General features: G+C 38.8%; 1 protein-coding gene and 1 long non-coding RNA gene across 11 annotated transcripts in view; both read right to left on the bottom strand.

The window, feature by feature from the left end:
- The window catches only part of LOC120718983 (deoxynucleoside triphosphate triphosphohydrolase SAMHD1-like), a 159,471-nt gene that overhangs the window by 82,747 nt on the left and 64,320 nt on the right, over window positions 1-12,404 (bottom strand). The window lies entirely within an intron of this gene.
- LOC120719002 lies at window positions 8,363-10,330 on the bottom strand. Of its 2 annotated transcripts, none has more exons than XR_005692606.1 (4): window positions 10,176-10,330; window positions 9,105-9,165; window positions 8,945-9,008; window positions 8,363-8,568 (listed from the first exon to the last, which is right to left on the bottom strand). It is a non-coding gene; the product is annotated as an uncharacterized LOC120719002 (long non-coding RNA). The 2 variants fall into 2 exon arrangements; XR_005692605.1 differs by having other exon boundaries at window positions 8,373-8,565.

Raw genomic sequence — 12,404 nt, 5'->3', positions numbered from 1 at the left:
CCACCGTGGTGGGGCTCATCTCAGGGGGAGATGAGACGGCATACAGAGCTGAAGTTCATAGGCTGTCAGATTGGTGTGTAGATAACATCCTGGACCTCAATACCACCAAGACAAAAGAACTGGTAGTTGACTTCAGGAGGAGGAAATCCGAGCTGCAGCCTGTCAGCATCAACGGGGAGTGCGTGGAAAGGGTCTCCAGTTTCAAGTTTCTGGGTGTGCACATAGACACAGACCTCCAATGGAGCTCTAACACCTCTGCGGTCTTAAAGAAGGCCCAACAGCATCTCCACTTTCTGAGAATCCTCAGAAATATAGACCTGAAGAAGCTGCTAACCGTCTTCTACTGCTGCTCCATTGAAAGTGTGCTGACATATTGCATCGGTGTATGGTTCTCCAGCTGCACCACAGCACACAGAAAGGCACTCCAGAGGGTCATCAATATGGCCCAAAAAATCATTGGACATCCTCTTCCCTCCCTGAAGGACCTGTACAGCACTCGCTGTCTCAAGAGGGCATGCAGCATCCTACGGGACTGTACACACCCAGAACATCGGGTGTTTAAGCTGCTGCCATCTGGCAGGAGGTTCAGGCTGCTGAGGTCCCGAACAAACAGACTCAAGGACAGCTTTTACAGCAGGACAATAGCCCTGATCAATGCAAATAGCTGACCTGATTGGCTACCTCCCTGGACTTTTTTAGGGGGGAGGTAACAATGTTTAAAACAATAACAATAATAATATTTATATTTATAACAAGGCACAATAATAATTAATGTGCAATAATAACAGTGTGCAATACACATACACTTATTCTTCTTTTTCTATTTACTAAGTTAATATACTGTGTTGTGTTGTTTGTTGCGTTGTGATGTGTCATATCGTGTCGTGTTGTGTTATATGTAGTGCCGACGTAGCACAGTTTTCCAATTTCATTGTACCACTGTACTATGTATGACTGTGCAATGACAATAAAGAGTTATCTCTTATCTTTATACAACATGCCACATTCACCCACTTTCTCTAAACTGCAATTCCTAACTACAATCATACACATTGACACTCTTGCAGACTGGAGGAGCCAGGGCTTGAACCACTAGTCTTCCAATCAGTAGGTGACCTGCTCTACCTCTTGAGCTACAGCCTCCCACTGGAAAAAACGAGTAAACCATTACACTCACAAACATGTCAAATCTGCATTTGAAAGGTTGGCCACACATGGCCCACTGTATATAATTTTCTGTTTGTTATTTATTATATGTTATTCCTGTCTGACTATTTATATATTTTTTTCTGCACAGTTGGGGTGGAGCACCCACAATTTTATTGTACATGTAAAATGACATAGGCAGCACGGTGGCACGGTGGTTAGCACTGTTGCCGCACAGCAAGAAGGTCCTGAGTTCAATTCCAACATCAGGCCGGGGTCTTTCTGTGTGGAGTTTGCATGTTCTCCCCGTGTTTGCGTGGGTTCCCTCCGGGTACTCCGGCTTCCTCCCACCGTCCAAAGACATGCACTTAGTGGGGATAGGTTAATTGGATAACCCAAATTGTCACTAGGTGTGAATGTGCGAATGAAAGTGAGTGCGAATGGTTGTCTGTCCCTGTATGTTGGCCCTGCGACAGACTGGCGACCTGTCCAGGGTGTACCCCGCCTCTCGCCCTATGACAGCTGGGATAGGCTCCAGCACCCCCCGCGACCCTGAAAAAGGATAAGCGGAAGCGAATGGATGGATGGATGTAAAATGACACTAAAGAGCTATTCTATTCTATTCTATTCTTAAAAGGACACATCTCCTATTTTTAATAGATGAACCTGATAGTCCACAGTGACACAAAATTATATTGTTTGGTCCGCTGGATTAACACGAAGGCAATATTCATCATTATTCTGTTGTTATCATGAATCATTTTCATTACCCAAGCACATTTTTACTCAGGGTGATGGTACTCACAATAAGCTCATAGTTAAACTCGGAGTTTATTAAAATAGCTTTCTACAGATGGTCCTGTTTCCTCATGTTACTGTTCGGCTTTTCCTTATCATGCTTATGTCCACAGCATTTTCCTTTTAACAACCTATAGGTTTATTAGAGCTATTTTTTCCCTTTCGTCCTGTATTTGGATCCTGTTTTTGCTGACATACGTATACAGAACTCCAGATGTTATTAAAAATTTTAAACATGGCACAAACAAGTGTCTTAATGTTCTTCAATCTTGAGTGGTAGAACACTAACTTTTCATCTTTTTGTAGGTCTCCATCTTTTCTTCTTTCTGTGAGAGACTTAAGTCACTGAACAGGATGGAGGGATCTGTTTTCAACTCGTGGTCTAGCATCTGAATCATTACATCAGGCCTCTCGGAGGAGTGGAGTATTTTTTCAAATACACAATCTATGAGACAAATAAAAAATGTCAGGCCCTTGAGCTGCTTAATTATGGCAAAATCGGTCAATATCAAGACTTTTCTAGTCTTTATCAAAAAAGCAGCTTTAAACTTCTCACATTTTACACATTTGCACATTTTTGTAGTGCTTTAAAAAATAAGCAAACACTGCTCCACAATTAGAAAAGGCAACAGCAAAATATGACCATCTACTGGCAAAGTTTAAAACATGAGTTAAGACAATAATTGCTGACTGACCTGTGAGTTTGGTGTAGGCTTCCATGTCTTCTATAGCTGTGGATAAACTGAATATTTTTCCTTCTGAGCCTTCAATCCAGATGCATTCACCTGCTTGTATGAGGGCATCTTTGATCCTAAAATAAACAATTTCAATATTTTACTTTGAGAAACTTTTTTTTACTATACAATATAATCAGAAATTACATATGCTATATTCAGGAGATCATGCTAAATGATCAAGTATATTGTAAGAGCAGATACTCACATAACCTCTATGATCCTGGTCGTTTTGTGCTGGTAGGCTGTTCTGTGGAGTAAGCTCCTTATTTGGAACATGCTATACAGATTGCTCACCTCCTATTTAAAGTATTCCTACAGTTTAGTTGCAACTAAACATAAAATATTAGAAATAAAGCACTGAACTTTTTGAAAACTAACCCCCCCCCCCCAAAAAAAAACAAAACAAACCCCAATACCTTGTCTCTAAAGCAGATGTGGTTTATCCCGTCCACCCTACACACCCGGGCAAACATGAGGCAGCGGCGATGGTCAAAGCTACTCTGAATACCCAGATAGTAGCTATCTCTGAGAGGACATAATGTGGAAATATGTTAAGAAATCAAAATAATACATTGTAACTTATGTTAAAAACTGGTCTCTTTAAGAGGATCCACCTGGCAATGTAGTCAAACTTGTCCACATCAATGCCATTTTTCTCATTTTCCACAATTTCATAGAGGAAGTGCTTGTCCTTTGTTCGACCCATGAACTGTGAAAAAACACAGACGAATAGCACAGACATCGAATCCTACAGCAATACTAAGAACTGAATTCACTGTTTTTACACAGAAACTGATATAAACCTGGTCTTGAGTTTCATCACTGTTCAGATGTCCTCGGATCATCTCCTTGATGAACACCAGGTCCTTTTCATTTTGACCATCCACATTCAGACCATATTCCTTCATTGATGAATGGAGATTATTGGTAATCAATAAGTATTCAAACATCTTCACAGAAATCTCCTGGCGCTGAAAGATACAAAAATGAAAGATACGAAAAAATCTACTCATAATAACTGTTACATGCTGTCTGGAAATTACAGAGAAGAAGGGAAACAGTTTCTTCACATACTCTGTCATTATGAACTGTATCGTTTTAAATACTCAAAATACTTGGAAATATGATGGGGAAGTTCTCACAGACAATTTTCAAAGAAAGGATGCAACATAGAAAATATCTTATTCCACCATTAACCTTATCAACAGAGGCGCTCCACCAGGTAGCTGTAGCTCAGGGGGTAGATTGGGTGAACTACCTACTCGAAGATCAGGGGCTTTACAGCTGGTTCCTGCAGTCTACATGCATTTAGGCATCAAACAATGTGCTTGTATGTATTTGTGTATGAATGAGGCTTATAGTAGTGATTTGAGTATCGAAATCCTAGTAGAGGAAGATTAAAATTACAGGTTATTTTAAAAAGCTTAAGTTTTAGAATGTAACTGTTAATGGCTCTCTGTTGTTTTCATGTCTGAATCTTACAATATGAAGTAATGAAATGATTAAGGGCTTACAGAAACATGAGGAATGTACACAGTAGCTTATATTGTACACTATCAGTAACCTCATTAACACATGGACAGCTTAGGATCTAAATAATGTTGTATGTTCTTCTACACTAAGTCCTCAGAAGCTAGTGTAGGTCCTTCGGACTTTTAAAATCCTGTGTTCCCAGGAACTTCTAACGGAGTTTGCCATTATATAAAAAACATATTGATTCTTATTCAGCTGCTTCTCATAATCTGAGTCACTGTTTTCAGAGAAAGGTGCATATAAAAATCTGTCCTCAAGTATTTTAGGATTATTTTATTAGTTGTATTACTTTTATTGGCCCAGTGAGGAGTGATGATGCTTCATAACAAAACATTTTTTAAGTGGTCAAAAACATGAGAAAAGCACTGTATAAATTCCATGCCTCTTCAAAGAATAATTGTTGTATGCCTCCTGAATATACAGCATTGGAGGAAAAATTAAACACTCAGTAAACGACTGATGGAGTCTCATGCCATATAAAATCAGGTGCATGGACAATCTTTAAATTCTCTTTTTATTCATTGTCATAAACCAACAGCTGGCTCCAGCTCCATGTTTGATACACAGAAAATGAATTTGAGCATTTCAGATAATTTTTAAATCTTTCCTGGTAATCTGGTTTTCTAATTAATTAGAAAGTTTCCAAACCCATGTGAGTAAACAGTGCTAACCACTGACCCACAGTGGTACAAAATCAAGAGACCTTAACAACAAAATGCTCAAATGTGTTTGCGTTTGGTGATGCATCTCAGACATGAGAAAACTTTGCTTCTTACCTTCCTGCTATAGTCCAACAGATCTGCCCTTTTTTCCAGGATGAACATTTCCTCAAAGACAATGGAAAAGGGTCCTTGTCCTGCATACAGATATAATACATTTGTTATCAGTGTTTGCATATATAGTTTCATATAAAAACAGTCTTTCATTGATGTTTCTTTTTGTCACATTGGCCTTATAATACACCATTAGGTTGGTGTAAATTCACTTTTATACTAGTTGTTCATCAATTACCCAGATCATGGCAAAGTCCTGCAACCTGCACACACAGGATGTCTTCAGGCGTGATATTGAGTTCTGGCTGCTTTGTACTTAGAGCTTCTGCAAACTGGCCTGCTAGGTACGCCACTCTGTAACACAATGTATGTACAACTGAGTTGCACTGTTTCAATAACTCTATGGAGGTATGGGTCAGTAGTTACCCTACTGCAGAATATCTGATAAATACCCAAGTGAATGCTCAAAGCGATTGTGAGATGCTCCAGGGAAAACAAAATAGGCCCCTCCAAGTTGCTTGATGTTTCGTAGTCTCTGAAACTGAGGTGTGTCAATGATTTTCACAAGAAGTGGGTGTAACTCTAAAAGCCCATGGATAGGATCATAAAAGACCTGAAAAAAACAAAAATAAGACACGTGCAGCTGAGTTATTTCACTATGATAGCCAAAATAGTAGAAATTCAATATTCCGAGTATTGATTTTGTGGTCTTAAGATGTGTGATCATAAGTTGTGGGAAAACCCCCACAAGATAAAAAATAAAAAATAAAAAAATACTTTAAAAATCAAATTTTTTGTGTTTGAAAAAAACATTTCAGTTAAAAATACTAAATACATTTAAAAGAAATTAAAACTAGGTGAAATGACTAATTGGTCTTAAACTTGGACAAGAAAATACCAAACTATAAGAGATCTGATCATTTGTCACGGCTGGGGAAGCAGTTGTGTTGTGGAATGAAAGGAGGACCCAAAATGCAGGCAGCTAGTGATGGGACGTTCTGTATCGAGGCTTCAAAGCTTGTGTCGAGTAATGGAGGGGGCGTTTCCGCGATGCACGTATCGAGGCTTGCTTCATTTATGGGAGGAGCTGAAAATGATGACGTCCGAAGCCTCGCTGCCCGGCTGTACCACGTGACTGGTTCATGAAGTGGTTTGAACTTTGCCGCGAGCTATGGCAGCGATATAAACCCCTCAGACTTCATTCAAAAATCTGGGTGTTTGATGGAGAGTTGCGGTTAGTGAGAGTTTGGAGACAGTTTGGAGGTTTATGAGAGTGAGGAGAGAAAGTCAGGAGAGAATGGAGCCAGCTAAGAAGAGGAGGATGTCCTCCCCTGTGTGGGAACATTTTGATTTTATTCTTCCCAACAAGGTATGTAAATTTCTACAGAAGATGTATTTTCATAATACTGATGGTGCAATACAATTTATGTTAAGCTGTCGTTACTTTTGTACAAGGTGAAGTGTTTGCTATGTGCCAGGGAGCTGGGATATAACAACAACACCTCATCCATGCTTAGGCACTACAGAGCTTTGCATGAGAATAAGGGGAACACCGATTGTGGAGCAAGACTAGGTGAGCCATCAAATGCCATGATAATATAGCATGCCGTAATGTTACTAAATGATATAACAATATTATACAACTGTTATAAGTTACGTGTGTGATATTTATATTTGTGCTTTGCTTTTATTGTCTTTCCTCAGGAGAACAATCTCAAATAGATGAAGACCTGGTTAGCATGATGATTGAGGACTCCCAGCCATTTAGCATTGTGGAGGACAAAGGATTTAAAAGATTTGTTAAATCATTAAATCCTAGCTATGTTCTCCCCACTAAAGGTCATAAAAGCAGTGAAAATTTAGTTTTTACAGAATAAAATGTGAACAGGCAGGACTGTGTAGCTGTCCATACCTCAACGTTACAAAAGCACAACCACTGTCCACACCCCAACCACACCCCACCTCACAGTAAATGACCATTTCCATTTTAAGCATTTCCAAATAATCATTTTCCATACTGCCAGTATAAATATACACAGTATACTGCATCACTACAATATACATGTTTTACACACTCCTTTTGTTGTTGACATTTACAGGCTGTGTGGAAAATGCCACACTCTTCAAATTCATGCCAACTAATATTTTTACGTCCAGTAGGTGTCCTACTAGAGCAAATGAAGCTTCAAGAAGCTTTGCACTGGGGTGAACCAATTGGATGAAAAGCTTCAGTGCTTCATGAAGCTTCATCTGCCCATCACTACAGGCAGTGAGGGTTTATTTACAGGTGACAGTGGCAGAAACAGACAACGAAGCATGAGAAATACTAACGGAAACCTAAACTGGGAAAACTAAATAACAAACCGGAGATCATACGAACGGGGTGGGAGGCAGAGAGACGCAGACGAGGAACAGGACACCATGAAACACAGACAAGCTAACAACGAGCACAGACCGACACCCACTAAATATACACACACAAGGTAATTGGGTAATCACACACAGGAGGGAAGAACAGCTGATTCTAATACACATGATGACTGGAGGACACAAGCTGAATACAATGACAACAGACAGAGACCTTCAGAATAAAACAGGAAATCTAGAACACGAACTTTCTAGTATCAGCTGATGTTTGCTGGAGCCACAGCTGTAAAAGCTGCTGGTCATGTTATCGGTTTGGTTATCTAGTGAGAGGGAAACATGAAGATGAAACCAGGAGATGTTCTTATTGAATCATCAGAGCTGAACAGGTGATGGAGAAACAGGTTTACCTTTTAGGTGACATGGATGAGTTGAAGGGAAGTTCTGAACTGTTTCTGAGAGACAAATAACCCCAGGATCCTTTTCTATGTAGCTGACAGCTGGTAACTGTGTAGGGGCGGGTCTACCAAAGTGCTGCCAGGGGGCCAGGTAGAGCATTAACAGGGAGAGGGGGGCACAAAGAAATACTTTTCTTTCTTATTCTCATTTCAAATGTCTAGCTTTTAAAAAATAATTATCTGAGTCTTACAACGAACGATTGATAGATTGATACATATATACCATCAAGACAGTGTACATCACTGTCACAACAGTGTTTGTTTTCATTCAAAGGCGTTATGATTTTTGCTATAATGGCGGGCCGGTCTCTAGTCAAAATGTCCGGGCCAATTTTTTTGTCCCAGTCCAGCTCTTTATGCAGCTCATCTGCAGTCTGGTGTTACCAACATCTTCCTATTCGGAAGGCAGAATTTCCGAGTTCTGAGTACAATCAAAAGCACCATGACTGCAGTTTTCGTGTTGGATGTAAAACGTGCACATGATGCTGTGACGTAGGCTAGAATCAAGGCGCCGGTCAACGACGGTCCAGGCGTGGGATTTCTCTCGTGGAAATATGCACATTATCTTTTCCTTTCTATTGGTAGGTGGCACAGTGCACTTGCGGCAAGTAAGCAAGCTAGAAGACTGGCAATCTTGCTGGGTATCCAGTTACGGTTTGTTCATTGTAGTATACTACAATGAAATAAAGTAGTACCTCGAAGGGTGCACCGCTTTTGGTTGCCTGTCTGTGCCTCTGATATGCGCTCAGAATCATTCTTCTTGGTCATTGGACACCAGGGACAACAGCACAAAAATTACATATTAGACAGCCAAAGTTGTCTTATGGAGATGCATAAAAGAAGAACAAACAGTGCATGGAAAGTGATGCTGTGTTATCATCTTTGAGTGGGAGATTGGAATTAATTTCTCAGGGTTTTTCTTGTGATTAACAAATAATTTACTTTGAATGACGTTCGTGTCTTTCATCCCAAATGAAAATTTTAAATGAAAGAATGTATTTTCCCACGAGGAAATCTAAAGGATCTTTTATCCTTGTCCTTTTGAATATTTTTGATACTGTACCAAATGAGAAAAATAGGTTTTGTCAATTCACCAGTTATTATAAGATAAAGACCGAGAGTTATGTTAAATCACCTTGCTTTCTTTGGTGTCAAAGTGCTTTTCCATAGTGTTGTAGATTGGAAGATGGATACTATCCCTTAAGAGTACATTAAAAAACATAAGAAAGCATAGCAGAAACATACTAAATTAACTGTGTGAACAATGCAACTTCTTTTAACATGGATAAACTTACTTTATGACAATTTTCTCCAACTGATTAGGAGTTAGCCGACGAAGGTCAGTGATATTTTGTTCTGGGTACATAAGGAAAAGGTTATCAGTCCTGTGATCTATCAACTGTGACTATTAGACTATTATTATTAGCAATAATGGCAAGTTAAGAATGCTCTCAGATGTCAAGCCTTTAGGACGGGATAGTCCTTTTGTTTATCATTTATTTATTTATGTAGCACATTTAATTACAACAGCAATGTTGATCAAAGTGTTGTACAAAACTACAGAATAACTAGTTAAATAACTTATAATATTAGTACCAAACATCAAATACCAAATAACTCTCATACTGTATTAAAAGCCAGTGAATAAAATGTGTTTTAAGATAAGATTAAAAAAGATTGACAGTAGGAGCTTGTCTGCTGTGCAGGGGTAGATTATTTGACTTCCAGGCTTTAACTTCACCAAGACACTGAAGAAAGGGGGCAGAACAATTAGAAGTGTTTTTTTGTGTGTGTTTAAAGTGTTAAAAGGGGCAAGCTTTTTATTCTCTAAAAAATAACTATCTGATATCATTCTGCTCTCTTAATTTGAATAGTACCCTGTTTTTATTTGCAATCTATGAAAATGTTTTGTTTCCATACTGATATTATTGAAAAAACTTTCGAATAACTGAACAATTCTGACACTAACAAATAGATTTGTGTTACAATAGATGACAAAAATGATGAGAATTTAAAATGAATTAAATCTTAAGTAAATACTTTGGATTTCCTCGTAAAAATTAAGGGAGGAGAAAAAGAGAAATTATTAGTTCAACACATGCAGAAATTAGAACAATTAAATACTTGTATAAAGTAAAGATGCATTCAACAATAAGATGAAACCAAGTTTGTAAACAACAGAAACATTTTGCAGAATGTAATTTCCATTATACTCATATTTCTTCTTTATTTCTGCTTTCTTAATTACTCTTTATGAATAACACATTACAGACACATTGGCAATCATTTTCACACAATCATCTGTGATAATTGCAATTTAAAATCCGATTATCAAGAGACATGTTATGTATGTTTGTGTCAGTTACCTTGGCAATAGCAATGAATCTGACTTCAGTCTGCATGAAAAGGATGTCCTTGTTACTGATAATATGCACTTCAAGCTGTCCTCTTTATATAAAGAGATGTTTGGTGTTCAGTCTCCTCCCCCTGTGCTTTCTGTATTTCTATTTGCGTGTGTGTGTGTGTGTGTGTGTGTGTGTGTGTGTGTGTGTGTGTGTGTGTGTGCGCGTGCGTATCTATGGGTGTGGCGTTGGGATCACCGCTAATAGGAACATAATTAACAATCTCAAGAAAAGCCCTTTTGTACTTTTAAGTTTATTTTCCTCTAGTCTCAGCCTGCTCAGCTACTAGCCTCCCTCTTTCAGTATTCTGTAACCTCTTCTTAGTCTTTCAAAAAAACAAAAACAAAAAAACAACAATAGACAGTAGGCAATACGGCAAAAGTAACCAGTGGTCTGTCCAGCTTTGAAAAGCCAAGGTCAGAATAGTAAACATGGTTATTTGAATTGCAATAGCTAGCTCACATATAAAAAGCAAAAAATAACTTGAATATTATTTAATACCAATAATGTTGCACTGCAAACACTGTTGGCAATTTTAGCTTGGTGAGGACAGCCTATATAACAATGGAGGTGTATATAAAATGTTAGGCTGGCTTTTAGCATCATCACGTGGACCATCAAGCACCTCCTGTCAAAACATACTCTCCTGGTCCAACAGGGTAGACTTGCTCTCGGAATGGCTTCACTCTACAGGTAAAAACCAATCCCAAAATAATCCTCAGCTGTGGGATCACTCTCAGGGCTTTCTGTTGATTCAGGGTCTGTTGACTTAAAAGCATTTTTCATAAAAACTGTCCTATTGCTGTAGCATCAGCAAGAATTTTAAGTGAGGAATTTTAAGTCAGGCTCCTCACTTAATTTCCTTTCGCTGCTCACCTCTCACACAGTGGCACACAGTGGCTCAGCTATGCTCAAATCCCTCCATATTGTGGCACATTATTATTTCGCCTTTCGTGCCCTTCGAACACAACTAAATGCAACCAGTTAGATTGAGCAGTAAACTACGACAGTAAGTTACAGAAATGTCAGCAACTTTGTCTGTCATAAAGTTTGCGTTCATAGAACACAAAGAGTTTTCGGTAAATGCAAAAAAGAAGCATTCGGCAAAATGCAGATTTTGCAAAGTCTCCTTGACCGAGACAGCCAGGACTACCTCAACCTTCACCAGGCACCTGGAGTGCAAACACCCTCAAAGGTAAGCTAGCCAGTAGCCATCTTTCCATCTTCAAACTCTTATACCTACCTTTCCAACCTCAGATGACCAGGTCATGTTTATGTAATATTGTTATTTATAATGTGTTCTTCACACGGTATAAATTATTTAGGGACAGATTTTTTGCAACTGTCTCTGCAGACTTAACTTTTCTTGTGAAGATTGTAACTAACGTTCCATGCTAAGTGCAGGTAGCTACCGCTAGCAGTGGCTATCAGCTGCTTAAACAGTTTTCACTAACTTTAGGTATTTTGGCGTATTCTTTGAGCAGAAATATATCGAAACCATTTCAGTGAGCACTTTACGGGCTGGTATGGTGTGGTTTGTTATTGACTTTAATGGCCATATTTATGTGGTTGCTGACTCATAAGGAAGGACGGGCGTTTCAAGAGTGTCCCTATAACATTGCTAGGCTAACAGCCAGTGTTGCCAACTCCTCAGTAAGGAAAATTGCTATTGGTTGTCCTAAAAGTCGCTAGAAGTCGCTAAATGACATCATCGCCTAATTTGCATAATTGGTCATGCTAATCTAATTGTAACCTATGTTGTTGGAGAGAGAAATAACATCGTGGAAGAGACATAAAGTGAGTAAAAAGCGTCCTAAATGCATTTAGAGTTTATTTAGAACTACAAATTAAATTTCTTTTAGCAATTATTGTTTTTTTTAATGTCACAATTCCAACCCTGCTCCTTTACCCGGGCTTGGACCAGCAAAAGTTACCCGAAATAGGCACTCTGGTGGAGTTACTTTGTGTGTGTGTGTTTATAAGTAGTTTTAAACCTTGTGATCCACAAAACAGCATAAGAGTAAAAGAGTAAAAGAAGAACTGACTGCGTTACAGCACCCGCTGCTTGTTGAGAGTAAAACTGAGTCCTAAAGTTCTAAAATCGAACTTAAGGATCTTTGACTATGACTATCTCTGACCGATTCAACAAAATTATCATGTTTGATGTGGTTATCAGCAGGGGCGGAGCGTGGG

Source organism: Simochromis diagramma, unplaced genomic scaffold, assembly GCF_900408965.1.
Source record: "Simochromis diagramma unplaced genomic scaffold, fSimDia1.1 OVJJ01000545.1, whole genome shotgun sequence".
NCBI classification, from domain to species: domain Eukaryota; kingdom Metazoa; phylum Chordata; class Actinopteri; order Cichliformes; family Cichlidae; genus Simochromis; species Simochromis diagramma.
Note: the sequence above shows the minus strand (reverse complement) of the source record. Positions and strands in the feature narration are given on the sequence as shown.